Source organism: Bidens hawaiensis, unplaced genomic scaffold (genome assembly GCF_021521415.1).
Source record: "Bidens hawaiensis isolate Kalapana, Puna unplaced genomic scaffold, B.hawaiensis_p1.1 tig00019791_1, whole genome shotgun sequence".
Classification (NCBI taxonomy): domain Eukaryota; kingdom Viridiplantae; phylum Streptophyta; class Magnoliopsida; order Asterales; family Asteraceae; genus Bidens; species Bidens hawaiensis.
The window spans coordinates 320,826-338,965 of record NW_027493002.1 but is presented as its reverse complement, the minus strand read 5'-3'; the positions used below and the strand labels follow the sequence as shown (position 1 = coordinate 338,965).

At 35.4% G+C, this 18,140-nt stretch overlaps 1 pseudogene across 1 annotated transcript; it reads left to right on the top strand.

The window, feature by feature from the left end:
• The first annotated feature begins 4,305 nt into the window (after window positions 1–4,305).
• On the top strand, window positions 4,306–17,632 carry LOC143559205 (tryptophan aminotransferase-related protein 2-like; annotated as a pseudogene). Its single transcript, XR_013139896.1, has 5 exons — window positions 4,306–4,667; window positions 15,018–15,321; window positions 16,389–16,669; window positions 16,756–17,056; window positions 17,297–17,632. The product of XR_013139896.1 is annotated as a tryptophan aminotransferase-related protein 2-like (transcript).
• The last annotated feature ends 508 nt before the right edge of the window (window positions 17,633–18,140 follow it).

The window sequence follows — 18,140 nt, the reverse complement described above, 5'->3', positions numbered from 1 at the left end:
GATCCGTGTTTCGATAATGTATCAAAGTATTTCTATCTTTCAAGAACATGAATCGATCATGAATGATTGCCAATGATATTGATAACCACCAACTTTGATTTAGTGATTTAGATGGTGAAACATTTCTCATCAAAAGATAATTGTAATATAACCATGTACTTTACTAGACTACATCACATGTCTTGATTAAATCAAGTAAAACAAAGCTTCTTCATAGATTTTAGATGGTAAAAGGAGTTTAGCTCATAATGAGCATAATGATAGACATTAAGATGATTGATAACAACAAATACATGATTAAACTTAGAACAATCTAACCAAGTGTAGATGAATCCTTCTTCTTAATGATGGTAATGATGGTTGATGATGATGATTAGTGGTGATGACCTCCAAGCCTTCAAACTCTTCACTAGATCTTCAAAGTGAGTGTAGTGTGTGTTTTTATAAGTGAAAACCGGAGAGAACTCTTTTCAAGGCACACTTGATGAATGCAACATGAGCCACTATTTATAGGCAATCTGGACGATGAGGCACGACCCCGTGCATGATGAGCACGGCCTCGTGTATTTTATGACATGTGCCAGATTTGTTTTGTCTTTTGTGTGAGGTGGCAACGGCCCCGTGGTTAGCAGGCACGGCCCCGTGTTGTTTAGTGACATGTGCTCAATTCTTCTTTGTCTTTTCTGCATTCCCGTCCACGGCCCCGTGCATGCTGAGCACGGCCCCGTGCTTTTGCTTACAGATTTTATCTTTTCTTGTTTCAGAAGCATGGGGGGCGTGTTTCTTTGTTTTCTTGTGTTTTCTTCTGTTTTTCTTCGTCTTTTTTGCTTGTTTCTTCGTTTGAGGCTTGGTTTCACCTGAAATTATGTTTTATTATGATAAGTAGTCTTTTATGCTATGTTATTAGATAGAAATTGCAGTTTTTAGAGATTATTTGATGCCGAAAGGTTGTATATTTCTATGTACATCAACAAGACATAACAAAATATAACAAAATGTAGCAAATCAAATATTGTTCATTTTTGCTAATATCCTAAAGGTATTTGTGACGTTTTCTTCAAGCATCCAAAATCAACCAAGATGTAAACCTGTAACATTTCATAAAATAAAGTTTGTCAACACAAAGGTTGGTGAGCAATTCATAACTTTGAACATATAGGTATATATAATAAGAAAAATCCACAAAACTAGTATACGAAACCATAAATAAAGGCTATAAACTTGGATAAAATAGTTATCGCTAGACAAGTTAGCAACACCCTAAGGGGATGCCAAATAGTTTAGGATTTTATAGTTATCGTTAATTGCATTACGTTAACGACACCTTGTTATGAAGGGTTGCCAAATGGTCTAGGATTTATAGTTCCACCATCCAAAAGCGATAAATACATAGGCAAATAAGCATAGAACACCAAATCGAGCAATTATTCAAGTAAAGTATACAACAACGTTTGTGGTTTAAGACCCAAGCATAAAACATTTAGTTTAGATAAGATGAAATCTCACCCCCAAAACAAAAGATAGAAAATGGGGTATGAAGTTACTCACGTTCAAGTAATAAATTTGAAATATTGATTATTTGGAGATTTGCCGGAACGACGAGTTTAACGTATGAAGCCTAAATAAATGAAAGTCTTGGATTTAGAAAGGTTGCCTTGAAGATATTTAAATAAAATAATTGTTGCAAAAAAGTAAACAATTAAAGTTCAAGGTTTAAAATGTAACTATTTAAGAATTTAGAATAATAACTCTTTTAAAATGTAAGTTTGCTCAAAACCGGGTTAAAGTATCTAACCTTAATATTTACTTAACCAATGTTAAATAATAAGGTTGGAAAAATGCTAAAATGCAAATTCCATTGGGCTAAAGATACTAAAACGGGTCTTTAACGAGTGTTCGGGTTGTTGGTTCGGGTCTTGATAATTGGTCAAACCCAAAGTCAACTTTCCAAAATAATGAATGTTATGAGATAACTCAATAAAACTTTATAAGACTTAATCAAATATGTAGATCTATTGTTTTAGAACTGACAACGTACGTTAAGCGGGTGATCGGTTTTGTCGGTCCAAACTTTGTTATGAGATCAACTTGGATCCAACATTTCCAAGTACTTAAGAAAATAATTAAAATCAGTTTTTATAAACTATTTTTAAAGAAATATACAAGTCTTGATAGCTAAAAACACACTTGTGTGTCTTAAGCGAGTAAAAATCGGATCGGTTTCCATCTCACAATACGTTCCTTGATGGTCTTCACATGCCCAAATAACCAAGAACTTGTATAAATAATTTTAGAAACTTAAATATAACATAAAGCATGTTTAAAAACAATTATTTAACAAAACTAGTAACAAGTTCGGTTCACGGTTTGGACTATTTACGGTTAAACCGAGGTTAGTCTCTACAAACCCCCACCATGGAACTTCATAAATATGACAAACAAACTAAAAAGAGCATAATTAAACATGGTTAGTATGTATAAACAAGTTATATAAGTTTGTGTGTGTGTGTGTGTATGTGTGTGTGTATATATATATCAAGAACACGAAGTTCTCCATGAAGCCTTGCCTTACGAGGTCCGAAACTTAACCAACCGGAGTCGGAGAAGTAACTACCAAAGGTAACAAGGGGTATTATTATATATATGTTGTATCACCATATTCAAGTGTTAGTAATGTTAGATGAACAAGTTATAATGAAAGACTATGGTTAGTTTGACTTAAGAAGTCAAACCTTCAAGAATACATAAGAAATAACAACCTTGAATCTATGGAGTTTTGAGAGCGTTTTTAGAGATGTAGCAAGAGTAAAATGAAGAAGATTGGTGTGTATATATAGGGTAAGAGTCAAGGCTTCTTTACAAGGCTCCTTTTATGTTTATATGAGAATAGGTTGGTTAAACAAACAAACAAAGCACAAAACACAAGAAAAATATGAAATATGTGTGCAGGGGTCCCTAGGCGCCGCGCGGCCTCCCCTTTCCCTCTGGTCGCGTGACGCGGGGTGCCCGCGGGGGGGGGGGGCTGGCCCAGCTCGTCTTTTGTGGTTTGTTGCGCGTCCAGAAGTTCGTTTTTGAGGTATTTTAGTCGTTTTAAAGCCGTTTCAAATCCGTAAAAGGGGTTTTTCAAATTAAACAAATGGGAATGATTTGGTAACATAAAAAATCCAATATTTTATATATTATGAGTTACGGTTTACAAAACGGGTCGATTTACAACATAAAACAGTACAAATGCGAATACAATCGATACCCGAAATTGACAAATGTCACAATTCAAATAAACGATAAATGGATTACTTTTTAGAAAAATTTAAATCATACAATTAAAAAATGAGAGCATTATTAGTTTATTATCTTCTTTAATTTTTTTTCCAAATTATCAACATCGTCTTCTAATTACACTCCATAAAGTTGAGAATCTTGTATATGGGGTGGTTCGGTTATGGCGGGCTTGAAATTATCTTTAACCAAAACCGACTCGTATTTGGCGGTTTTCAAAAATTCATTAAATCGATCCACCGGTTATGCCGATTATTGGTTAAACTCGGTTTGATTATGTCGGTTATGGTGGTTAATTTGCATACCCTATTATGACTGCTAATAAACCAATTGATCTTTGGGGAAATTCCCATAATAGCCCATTTATAGAATGTGTTTCCAAGATTATCCCCACTAATTCAAGTTTCCAACTTTGTCCCTTTGGTATCTCGTCGCCGATGACATGATAGCGAAAACCGACGATGCGTTACTGAAACAAACAGGATAATGACACGTGGCCGGAATAGGGTTGACGATGCGTTATGTTGCTAACGTAGGGTAGCAGCGATGCTTTATGTTGCTAACGTAGGGTAGCAGCGATGCGTTATCCACTAACGCATCGTGAAACCCCTGCTTTAAACCTATTCCGGCCACGTGTCGTTATCCTATTTGTTTCAATAACGCATCGTCGGTGTTCACTATCATGTCGTCGGCGACGAGATACCAAAAGAACAAAGTTGAAAACTTGAATTAATGAGCATAATATTGAAAACACATTTTATAAATGGACTGTTATAGGAATTTTCCGCTACCTTTTGTTTGCTAGGCTTCCTAAAAGCCGATCTCTATACCTTCCTTTTCTTAATAAAATATTGGTTACTTTGAAATACTAAAAAGCCTAAATGAAAAAATATATATATTTAGCAAGTTGGAAAGCTAAACAATAATCGGCCTTTAAAACACATTTCCAACTCAACACACACTCCAATTTTTTTCCTTCCTTCTTTCTTTCTCTCATCCCCTTCAAGTTGATGGCAATACAACACTCAAATTACACACCTATCACTTTCCCACTTAACTAGTTATATTATATTATTCAATGCTCTGAAACTAATTAATTCCAACTGAGACTTGAATCCTAACTAAGTTGAAGAGATGGTGGATTATATGTTTTCTTTGAAGAATGTGTTGGTGATATCTATAGCGATGAATATGGGTTTGATTTGGAAGATAAACTTTGACGATGAAGAAACACTAGCATCCAAATGGAGGAGTAGTTGGGAGCAGAAGCTTCATTTTCATGGCTCTGGTTTTAATGGTGAGAAGAAAAACAACAACAAAGATGCGCACAAGATTCTGACAACGAATCCAGAGGACGAGGAAGGTTTTGTCATCATCAACCTAGACCAGTCAGTACTCTGCTCTGCTCTACTACTTTGTTTTATATATCTAATCAAACTAACACTAGTCAAATCTTTTTTATTATTTTTTTTTCTGAAAGACTAAAGTTTAAATAAAACCAAGAGTTAACGGTCATTTTCGTTTATGTGGTTTGCTACTTTCGTCATTTCAGTTTAAAATTTGTATTTTTGTCAATTTAGTCCTCATAGTTTTAAATATTAGTCAATTACGTCCTATCCGTCTAACGGCATCCAGCTATGCCGTTAGTTCAAGGGTATTTTTGTCTTTCTCCTTTTTATTTTGAGTTATTGGTCATTTTCGTCTCTGTGGTTTGATACTTTTGCCAATTCAGTCCAAAGTTTGAAATTTTGTCAATTTAAGTCAGTTTTTTTTTCTATAACCCTAGAGAGCATTATCCAAGCCCAAAATAAGTCTGCATTTACTCTGTCGACAACAGTAATCATACCCCTCCTCTCGTATTTAGTTTCTAGACGGTTCCTAAACTCTCCCCCATGGTGGAATTCAATGGTAAAGTGGTCAAAACAATTATGTGAAACCGAATTGTACGGAAAAAACTAAAAATTGTTTCTTTGATGAATGCATAATATTTAGGGTTTAGAGATTAACATATCATAACGAAAATCTGGGTCGTAATCAACTATTATACATTAATCAACAAAACAATTTTTAGTTTTTTCTGTATAATTCGGTTTCTGGGAATTACCTTGACCACTTTACCATTGAATTCCACCATGGAGAAGATTTTAGGAAATGTCTAGAAACTAAATACAGGGGGGGTATGATTACTGTTGTCAACACCATTATTTGAGGTTGCTCGATGGTTTTGGGCTTGAATTATGCTCTTCAGGGTTATAAACAAAAAACATTAAAAAAAAAAACTGAATTAAACTGAACATTAAATTGACAAATTTTCAAACTTTGAACTGAATTGGCAAAGATATCAAACCACAGGGACTAAAATGACCATTAACTCAAAATTAAAAGGAGAAAGACATAAATAACCTTAAACTAACGGCATAGTTGGATGCCGTTAAACGGATTGGACGTAATTGGCTAATATTTAAAACTATGAGGACTAAATTGACAAAATTAAAAATTTTGGACTGAAGTGGCAAAAGTAGCAAACCACAGGGACGAAAATGGTCATTAACTCAAAAACCAAAGAAAAAAAGCAAAATCAAGAGGCCCAACACTTATATGAGAAACAATAAATACGAGTTACAACACAAACGGACAAAATTAAATTTGCACCATGATTCCTAGTTAAAGAGGGTGTTTGGAATTTCTTATTTTTACCTCTTTATAACTTAGACCGTTGTATCAGTTCAGGGCAATTCTTATTACAAACAGCCAAGTCAGCAAGCCACATCAGCTTTCCATTCATTCTTTTCGCACACACTTTTTACCTACAACAATAACATATTCTTTCTTCCCACAAACAACCTCATAATTTCCACATCATCAATATTGGGACCCACCAACCACCTTCCATCACCATCCTTGAGGAAGGATCTTCAAGGATGGATGACCCTCCACAATACATGTCTTTTTCATCCTTCTAACAATTCTCCTCCACTTTTATAAGTTAAAAATGTGTTTGGGTAATGTGACTTTTTTAACCTTTTAAAGAAGGAAAAAGAAGTTTTTGATAAGTTAGAAGAGTGTAACTTACTTATATAAATCAAAAGGAGGTGCAAATAAGGAATTCTAAACATGGCCTAAACTTGTCCTGTTTCTGTTATATTTCACTTATAGGAAAGAAGACACTTTCTAGCTTTGCAATTGAACACTTTCTAAGCACGTACTTGCTTCTAGCTTTCCAAATTATACACGAACTTGATTAAACACGTACTTGATTTTTCATTATTGATGTATTATAACTCTTTTTTCCTCTCCCTTCATTTGCTTGATCGTATTATTGTTTTTAGGTTACTTCTAAAAAGTTTGTAAATATTTCTTTGAACGACAAAAAGTTTGTAACTATAACTGGGATTATGAGATTTTTTTTCCGAATACCCGTATTCGTACATGTTCGATACCCGAAAGGTACCTGTACTTGTACCCATCTATTCGTTATGGGTATCCAGATTTATTGACTATTGATACAGGTTCTTTCGGGTATAGGTACGTGTACATGCACGAGTATTACAAGTAATCGATACCCGTTACGAATATGTATGGGTTTTTATTGGGATTTCCAAAACTCATAACTCTAACCGTGTTTTTATTGGGATATCCTCAAGGCCTCAAGCGGGGTTTTCAAACTATTGATAGTCAAAATATTAAGTACTAACAGTTTAATGAAACAAATTAAACTCTAATTCTCTTCTCTTCTTTTTTAAATCAATAACTAGTAACAACCAACATGAATGAATTTTATATTACTGTTGATTTGTTTCATTTTTAGTTTTGATATCATGTTTTGGTTGTGGTATTACGGTTTTGGTGTTATAGATAACTGATTCTCGGTATCGTACTACAATCGATACCAACTTTAGTGGAGATTTAAAAAAAATAGAAAAAAGTGGTACCAAAGTTAGTACCGTACATAAAGTACTCGTATCGTACTTGTACCCGTACTCATACCATAAAACTCGGGTACGGGTATGGATACCCAGATTTACTATTCTTTGGTACGTGTATGATAACGATCTCATCCCTAGACTAAAACAAAAATTCTTCCTTTGCTGATTAGGCGTCACATAACACTTATCCCCACAATTTGTAGCCCTTCACTACCCATAGCCTTAGGACTTGTAAGTTGTATACTGTGGCGACAATTTGTCCTAAGCCCAAAATTGGGCGATAAGTGGAGAACACCCCCCCCCCCCCCCCGATAATTGGGGCGACAAGAGGGAGACATATATTATCGTTGCAAACACTTTTTGAAGAATATTTATTATTTAATGTGATGTGTGTATGATATATATTATTGGAGTCTATAACACCAATATATTATTAAAACAAAATATTAAAACAAAAATCCCTTATTTGCTGATTGAGCGTCAAATATCATAAATCGTTTTATTTTGTAGCCCTTTACTACACATAACCTTATTAGCTACATGAGCTCCGATGCTGACATTACGACACGTGGTCTTAAGAAAAATAATATTTTGATGAACCTAGCCTAAAGCCCTAAACGTACATGGGCTGTGATAAAAAAACTGAATAAATAAATACATAAGAAAATGAAAAACGACAAAGAGACTAACATGCGCCACTTAAAGCTACCCGTTTTTAGTTTACCCCCACTTCCCAATTCTCGGGTCTACGAGATTAATAATAAAATAATAATTGTAATCACTCCACAGTGTAGTTCTATTCATCGTTAAATCAAACGCTTTAGAAAATAATTAAAGATCAAGGAATCACGTTACCACCACTCTTTTATGGCAACTTCATGTGGTTGGTAGGTTGGTTAAAGTCTACAAAACAGAACATGTTACTTGCCATGTCAGTACCACTGCATATAGCTAGCTTGTTCTTTTTTCTGGTCTAATAGTTTATTACTGTTGTGCATGGGGTTTCGTGACCATTGATTTGCTTTCGAAGATACAATGAACCACTGTGTGTTAAATTACTTAATTTCATCATGACAAACAAGATTAAAATATTATAGTTACCAAATGGAAGCTAACCCCATAGAGGACGAGCTAAAGAACTTGTTGGGCAACGCCCCACTACAAATGCCTTAGTATTGTTTGTGGAATTGTAGGTGAAGAGGTAGGTCCCAGCATAGTCCAGTTGGACCCGCAAGACTCACTTTGAAGAGGGACGTCTGCGCAAAGACCAACTGGTTCCGCAGGACCCACCATGCTCAGAGAGATGAAGACCTTACGCGCATACGCCAGCTGTTCCCGCAGGAAAAGCCTCCCAATGGTGAAGTACCCCGCCTGTTCCCGCAGTTGCGGATACAAGCCATCAGCGGAGGCTACCCGCACTAATAGTGAGACTACACGCACAAGGCACTAACTCTCAATAATTCAGTAATGTCACCTGAAGAAGGAATGAGCAAGGCGGGAATACTCCCGCCCAAATGAGCCAGTCCGTACGCTTCTGGAGGATCTTTTGTACTATACCTGCCAATGTATGGACAAAATAGACAAGATCTGACCAAAGCAGCCCATGAACCAATCACAGGGTGACAGCTCACTGACAACAGTACGACGAGCAGCACACTCTAGTACTTAATGTCACTATCAGCCGCTGCCTACTCACCAACGCTCATCATGGCACGTACATAGCCTGCAGTTGGTGGAAAAGGAATAGTACACAGCCGGCCATGTCACTATCAGCCGCTGCCTACCCACCAACCACCAGCATGGCACGTGCGTAGCCCACAGTTGGTAGAAAAGGAATATTATACAGCTGGCTGTACCTGCTTGGAAACCTACCTTCGGCTATAAATACTCCAATACCTTGGAACGGTATCATTATCTCATCTTATACCATCACATATCTTATCTGATCTAGCTATTTCTCTTAATATACATTTATATTCAGAGCAATCTAGTCTGATTCTCACGCCGGAGGGTGGTCACAAGGAGGTACCCCCCTTCTCAGTGACGAGCTCACGGTGTCTGTTTTGCAGGTTATCAGAAGAATAACCATCTTTGCCGGACCTAACCCTCGTGGGAAACATCTACTTGACCCTAAGATTATCCGTAATCTGCCGGGGTCACTTAGTGTTTCTTCAGTGGGTAATATATTATTATTGTTATTTAGAGTTATCATTATGTGTTACAGGCATAATTTAGGTTTCCAGGAGTTCTCATGATATCTATATTTTGTAAGACAACATTTAGTACTAGTATTTTACAATCTACGTTGTTTTTGCCGGCCACCATCCGTTTCCCGTGCATTATTCGTATTTTCCGTTCTAAATAAAGTCTTGGTTTCGGTTATAGGTTCCAACCAATATTTTAAATCTTTTTCCGATGACGTTTCGGGTTTTGTTGTTTTTGTAGTGGTCCGGTCTTTTCAATTGATACCAAAAACATCCACACAAATGATGCTATGACCCCATCTTGTTAATTACTCTCCTCCATAGGGTCGTTTTCGAGATTTAGAATACTCAAGACGAGTATAAAAAATTGGTCTTAAATAAAAAGTTTTTTCTAGATTTTTTTCTCAATTAAACATAATCAGAGTGCTAAATCACTACTTCATTGGTCCCTTTTCTTTAGATTTTTTTACCCAATTAAATAGTAACATATTTAATGTGAAATTAGTAGGCCCTTTTTCTAGAGTTTTGTTGGCCTAATTTCAATTATATGGATAATAGTGGTTTCTTATATTTACCAACCCCATGAATTGTAACTTTTATGAGTGGAAGATAGACATGTAATTGTAAAAACTGATTAAAAGTATATTATTTAATTATATTATGATAAATATAAAGAATGAAATGCAGAGAATAAAGTAAAATAGTTGTTGACATTTGTCATTTTTTGAATAATTATCATAACTTTTTTCCACCAAAACTAAAATCTTAATAATTTAATAAATTAATAATTATTCACTTCCCTATTACACTTTATTTTATATTATATTTATACATTTTTATAAGAATAAATATTAACATATTATTTTACTATATGTTCCAAAAGACTCGATGAGTTCCAAAAATCAATCAAAGTGTAACATCCTAAAATTTATAATGTTAAATAAAGAAAGTTACGTTTAGTGATTTCGCGTTATTAATTAATTAATGTCGAGTAAAGAACGGATCATGGACTTAGATTAATTAAGATGGGTTAAATGAGAATGGGCCTTAGGTCCATGGGCTTTAAGGGATATAAATATCCCCTAAACCAAGCTAAAACCCTAAACCCTCATTTCATTTCCATCATAATCTCTACACACACACACACACACACCATATTTCGGCCGAGAGAGAGAGAGACGTCCAAGACCAAAATCGAGCCAACCATTATTAGATCTTCTTTATACGAGATAACCAAGCAAACCGCGACCACACCGAACGTATAAAAGGTATGTTCTTGACCTTTAAAGTTTACGTTTTATTGAACGTTTAGCCTTTTGAATGTTCTTAAGCTTAAAGATCAAAGCTTTATAGTATATACGGGATATATATACGACCGAAAATGGTTAGGGAACGTTAGTGGGTGATGTCGAACCATAACAAGGGTATTAAAATCGCCAAAATGCTTGATAAAAACTAAACCCGTAGCTGAACTGGGCAACTTCGCCTGCAAACTGATAACTTCGCCTGCAAAAGCTTAACTTCGCCTTCAAAGCTTAACTTCGCCTACGGCCAAGTTCGCCTAACTGGTAACTTCGCCTAAGGCCAAGTTCGCCTAACTGATAACTTCGCCTACGGCCAAGTTCGCCTAACTGGTAACTTCGCCTAAGGCCAAGTTCGCCTAATTGATAACTTCGCCTACGGCCAAGTTCGCCTAACTGGTAACTTCGCCTAAGGCCAAGTTCGCCTAATTGATAACTTCGCCTAAGGCCAAGTTCGCCTAACTGATAACTTCGCCTAAAGCTAAGTTCGCTTAAGGTTTAACTTCGCCTAAAGTTAAGTTCGATTAGAAAATAAATTAAAAACCTAATGAAAAATGTGTTAAGACAGTTAATGGAAATAAAATTTTTCCAAGCTGACCTGGCAGCTCGACCCCAGCCAGGGGCTCTGCCCCTTGGACCCTACTAGGGGCTGCCGCCCCTAGACCCCGCTGCCAGGGGCGCTGCCCCCGGACCCCCGTTCGTTGTGGGTCATATAAAGATAGAAATACAACATGAGTAGTAGTAGTTAATTGATACGTGTAAATATTATACAGTTAGTCGTGCACAGCTCAAGAAGGGAATAACTATTAACGGAGAGCGTAACAGGATTCAGGTGAGTTTCTAGCCCCATTTATGTGTTATGTTTTCGGGGTTGTGTGCATACTCGATATGTTTGTTAATACGCTTATCCTAAGAGATAAGTGTATGCCTTATGTGAATGATGTGATATGTATGAATGATGGCTTGACGGTACGTGAACGATCTTCGAATATTGCATGTACTGTCAGGTTGTAACGCTAAGTATAAGGTAAGTATGATATGTATGCTTATGTGTATGAATGTGATAAAGTTAATAAAAGAATGAAAGGATGGTTGTATGGCTACGAAGAGGGTACCGGGCCCTAATAATACTCGAGGTATGATGTATGATTGTATGGTAACGAAGAGGGAATCGAACCCTACTAATATTCAAGAACTAGGGAACCGAACCCTACTAATATTCGAGGAAAGAGGGTACCGAGCCCTAATAATACTCGAGGTATGATGTATGGTTGTATGGTAACGAAGAGGGAATCGAACCCTACTAATATTCGAGAACTAGGGAACCGAACCCTACTAATATTCGAGGAAAGAGGGTACCGAGCCCTAATAATACTCGAGGTATGATGTATGGTTGTATGGTAACGAAGAGAGAATCGAACCCAACTAATATTCGAGAACTAGGGAACCGAACCCTACTAATATTCGAGGAAAGAGGGTACCGAGCCCTAATAATACTCGAGGAGAGAGGGTACCGAGCCCTAATAATACTCGAGGAAGGAGGGTACCAAGCCCTAATAATACTCGAGGAAGGAGGGTACCGAGCCCTAATAATACTCGAGGAATGTAGGGCGTAATGCTCTTTATAACGTAAGATATGAAAGTAAGTTAATACAAAAGAAAGTATGAAAATATGAAAGTATGAATGAAAGAATATAAGTTTATGTGTATTGTATAGTGTATGATTAACTAGAACTCACTCAGCGTAGCTGACTTTTAGTATGCACGCAGGTGAGTAGGATGAGGCAGCTCGCTTGAGGAGACACGTGGCACTGAATAAGAGGCTGGCATTGGAAGACTCAAGACGTTTAAGTTTAATGTTCCGTTTATTTTGAAAGACAAAATGATGTTTTAAGGCAATACGTGTTTTGTTATGAAATGTTTTATGAAAGCTTTTATATTTCGCGAAAGTTTTAATTAACTCTGATATTTAGAACTGTGTTTATGAGTAAATCCAACACGAAAGTAGGGCTACCGGTAACGGGGCCTTACACAAAGATTGATAAGAATATAATTTCAAATGTTATCATTACTATGTATAGTGTAGAAGATTGTAAAGAAAAATAAAACTCGAATATATTTTAAAATCAATCCATTTATCTATTATTATTATTATTATTGTAAATTACCATATAAATTATAAATACATGCTTTAAATTTATCCATTTATTTTTTCGGTTAATTTAGTAAACTATATATATATATATATATATATGTTAAAATGTAATGATTGTATATATCAATCACTTTCATATATAACAAAGTTTATCATACTTAATTTCTTAGTTTTTTTTTATCAATGATTGTTTCGAGTTTTGTGTGAAACTTAAATTTGATTTTTATGGATCAAAAGTTGGTAAATATATTATTTGGTACAAGTTAAATACATTTAGGTCAATATTTATTACAAGTCAAAAATGAGAAATTTGAGTATTTTTAAAGTTTGAGAATGCAAATAGGCTTGTCGTCAAATTGTTATGGGTTCAAAGTGTTGACTTGAAAATGTCAAACGGATAAAAGTTAGAATTTTAAACATGATTCGGGTTTCAAATTTATTTTCAAGGGCATTTTTGAAAATAATCAAAAGGTTCGGGATTTAACAAATTGACTATATTTCCCTCGACGATTTAAATTAAGAAAAGATTGCGAACACTTCGACATGCCACCCCCAGGCTTATCAATGATTCTAACTTGTGTCAGGATTAACTTTTACTTCAATTGTGATCATAACGTTGCATGGGAAGCATGTCATGCAAAACTATGCTCAAATGAAACAAAATGTTCACAAAATTGAATGGGCTAACATGTTATATTTTATCTAGTCATTATGACAAAGTTGAGAAGCCTCCTGAAACTTATCAAAATCTTTTTCATGGTATAGCTTATAAAAACATAGTTCTTGAAGAACACCTATCGTTAAAATTTAATGTTCTACTTTTCTTCGATGCGTGGTAAACTGATAAATATATCAATAAATGTAACGCTCCTTCTGTATTTAGCGGTTAGAACTATTATCGTATGAAAAGTCTTATTTTCGAAATTGGTTCATAACCAAAATTCTTTCAGTTATACATATATGACACTGAGAATGAAATTTTCAGTAGAAAGAGTGTTCTCGGGTACGTTTTAGCACGTGGATTTTTTTATTAAGTTAATTTAAAATAGTCATTTTGTGATAAAAATAAAATCAATTTATGTACACATAGTATAGATACAAGCATAGATGTTATACATTTTTTTTATATACGTTATGTAATTATTTACTTTACTTGTAAATATTTGAACCATCCCGTGTGTGACATGGGCACTAAAGCTAGTTATAATAATAAAGACAAAAAATAGGATGCAAAATACTCTTATGTAGGTATTTTCATCCTATTCTTATCTATAAATATCCATTCTTGTCTTAGGGATAGTAATTTTGTTAGAAATTTATATAAACATATTGTTGGATTGTGGAACCTTTTGGGACTCTGGCCTGGTTGGCAAAGAAGAAGGAATTAGGGTGGCTGACCCTAATTATATTGTTTTCTTGTTGTCTAAACTTTGCTAACCAAAATCATGTTATAATATGTACACCCTTATGATGTAATTGTAATCTTTGCACCTGCATATACAAAATAACCTAGTTGCAGCATGTGGACGTAGCTCCTCCATTGGGACGTAACCACGTAATAATCTTGTCGTGTATTGCTATCAATTGTTTTATGTATCGAGTTACATCATGTGAGCTCGACTGTGTATTTGTGTTTTCGCTACGCCACTTGATGCATAGCTCAATATGATTGCAGTCTGCGTTGGGCCTGGAAATGTGGCTTTCATCTAGCCGAAATTATTATTGCTTTTATATGTTTTTTTTCCGGTCTAAGCTTAGTGCGAGCCCAGAAGCCCCATTTAAGTTAGTAATTGGGTGATAGATACCAAGTTAGTATTTTACCATCTTAATTAAGAGCAGTCAACTTAGATTCAGCAGCATTTTCTGGGATACTTGTATAGTTGTATATCAAAATGAAGATAGATGTTAGACAAGATCTGCCTTTACATACCAACTTCACTACAATTCTTTAATCCTTGTTGCTTGCATATGTTATGTTCTTTTTTTATATTTATTAATTTTAAAGTGCACATTAGGATCTTTACACATGTTACCACGTTTCCATTGCATTTCCAAACCTTATAATATCTTGATCAGACCATTAATTAATGAATTATTATTATTATTATTATTATTATTATTTTACTTATTTTGTTATTATGTCACTTTCTAGTGGCGACCCGACTATGTACGAGAACTTTTGGAAACATAAGGGTGAAGAAACAACCGTTGTGACTTCCGGTTGGCAGCATATAAGCTACTTTTCAGATATAAATAATGTATGCTGGTTTCTGGAGCCCGGGCTTAAAAGCTCGATCACGAGTCTGCACAAAGTGGTTGGTAATGCCGTCACAGAGGGTCGACAAATTGTTGTGGGAACGGGTTCATCACAACTTTATCAGGCTGCACTTTATGCACTTTCACCTCCTAACGCTGCGGGTCCCATGAATGTGGTGTCGGCTGCTCCATTTTACTCGGTAATTTAATCCTTAATCTACAAAGTACAAACTGTTTATTTGTTATTACTAGTTTATGAAGTCATACATGGTTTCATGCTTCGTGTAATTGTGAAATCAAAATCAAAATATGAAAGGAAAATTCTTTTGGTATTGATGAGTGATTAATGGCTTTGTTCCCTGTGATTGCATATCCATTAATGTTGTGTTTGCATGTGCTGGTAAGACATTAGGCATGTGTTTAGGTCACTTACTCACGAAGGCATTTAGTGATTCAATCCGTTGCACCTACGGATTTGGTGAAACTGAGGTAATTAACTTAGCTTGGAAGTTGGAACACAACATGATTTTAGCAAGTCAACGGATTACTATGTCAACTTAAATGACATGATACTTGGAGTACAAATTATCTAAAAGATAATTGCATGCCTGTATTAGTACTATTATAGTTTGATGCACATGTGAGCTCACAAAATAGATATTACAAAAATTCATTTTAGTGATGATTATGTGATATCGATGGATTCATACTTGGACTACCTCAACTGAGATAAATGGGCTAAAAATTGGCCCAACTCAAGAAGGGCATAACTCGGGCTATGCTTGGAGTTACGAGCCCATAAGAAATGGATGAACATATCGAAATGGTCCGGATCATGTTTATTAGTACTATTAGAGTTTGATGCACATGTTTTCTTTTCTGTGTTAAAATGCATGAATCTTTGGCTTGAGTAATTTACGCATTTAATTATTTATTTATTAATGGCGAGCACACAAACACCTTCTAAAATCTACTCTAAAAATCCACCTAACGTCTACGTTGTGAGACTTGAACCCGCACCAGTTGATGCCACTAGGGCACTAGGCTAAGAGGCCACTTTGGGGGATAAACACATATATTTAGGAAGTCAATTCCAGTTCAAATTTTGGCTAGACCTATCGTATTTCGATGTACCCTATAAAAGAGGACTTGACGTAATGTGGCTTAATCATTCCGTATTATACTAGTTTTTCTCAAGAGTATCCTCTTTGTTACTATTTATGCTTTCTGCGCCATTTTTAATAGACTTGTTAAAAATTGTTTGCAGTCTTACCCATTGATGACCGACTACTTGAAATCAGGATTACACAAATGGGCAGGTGATGCAAATAAGTTTAACAAACAAGAACCTTACATTGAGCTCGTAACTTCTCCAAACAACCCAGACGGGTCTACACGACAAGACGTAGTCAAAGGAGACAAAGGAATCTTGATTCATGATCTTGCGTATTATTGGCCACAATATACACCAATATTATCACCTTCAGACAATGATATAATGCTCTTCACTGTCTCCAAAAGTACTGTCCATGCTGGTTCCCGAATCGGGTAAGTCTTGTTACCATTGACCTTTCGCGGTCAAATATTAATTAACCGTTAAAACGTTTGTATTAACTTTACTTGAAATGTTGTAGTTGGGCTCTTGTGAAAGATAGAGAAATTGCTAGAAAAATGACCACATTTATAGAGATCAACACCATTGGTGTATCAAAAGATTCACAAATCCGAGCAGCAAAGATTCTGCAAACCATATCCGATAGTTGTGATCATGCCAAACAAACACATGCTGAAACTTTCTTTGATTATAGCTACAAACTCATGGCACAAAGATGGAAGGAACTCAAAGAAGCCGTGAACAAACCGATATTTTCAGTCTACCCGATTTTCCATCGGAAACATGTTCATTTAGCGGCCGAACTTTTGGACAGCTTCCTGGTAATAATAATATTTTCTGTGTATTTAAATAACTGAAAACTAGATCTCTTTATGTAAAGAGATGATGTACACTGAACAAGATAATGATAAAGCTAACCAGCTGAAGATAATAAGTATATTTTAATAAATTCAAACTATAGTAATATGATAACTAACTAAAAAAAACTTTATTTATGATAAATAAAGTAAAAATATATATAACAAATATTACTAGAAATAATTGATTTTGTTATGATACAGCATTTGCTTGGTTAAAATGTGAGGGAGAAGTGGATGATTGTGAAGGGTTTCTGAGGAAGAATAAGATTTTAACACGAGGCGGGAAGCACTTTGGGGCTAGTATGAAGTATGTGAGGATGAGCATGTTAAGTCGAGAGAAGGAGTTTAAGATTTTAACTCGGAGGTTGCCTGCAATCGTCTCTTGAAAGAACATGAGGGTGCGGTTAGATATATTAAAAGACGTTTGTTTTGATGTTGTCGATGTTTTACATGACTATTCGCAAGGGTCATTCGACTTGTCCTTAAGAAAACATCCATCAATGATCTAGGTAGCTTATATAGTTCACGTGTGACTAAGCTTCGTTCCATGATTTCATGATCGTGTCATATTGATGTGTTGCAAAACACACCTCTTTTCCTTACGTTTTTATCATGTTTTTATTAATAAAGTATTACTTTTATATGTCTTTAAGGGTTTAAATGATAAATATTACAAAGACATGTTAACTTGTGTAGGTGATGCAAAGAAGAAAGAAAGAACAAGAAAAAAAAGGAACTTGAAGGGTTTAAGTGTCAAGTTTTCAAAGTTTAAGCAAGGCCCGGTCCAAGCCCATGAATTAAAAGCCTTATAATATATTATATTAAGATAATATCACAATTAATCAGCCATAATTGATCAGCAAATCCCGAAATATACAAACCCTAACCCCAAAGGAAAGTTCCGATCGGAACTGTGCAGCCGCCGGCCGGCCAAGAAAGAAGAAAAAAGGAGAAGCTGTTTGGCGGCTGTTGTTTGTGACGGCTGGAAAAGAAAGAAGACAGCAAAGAGAGGTTTGGGACAGCAGCTACAAGAGTTTTTAATCCA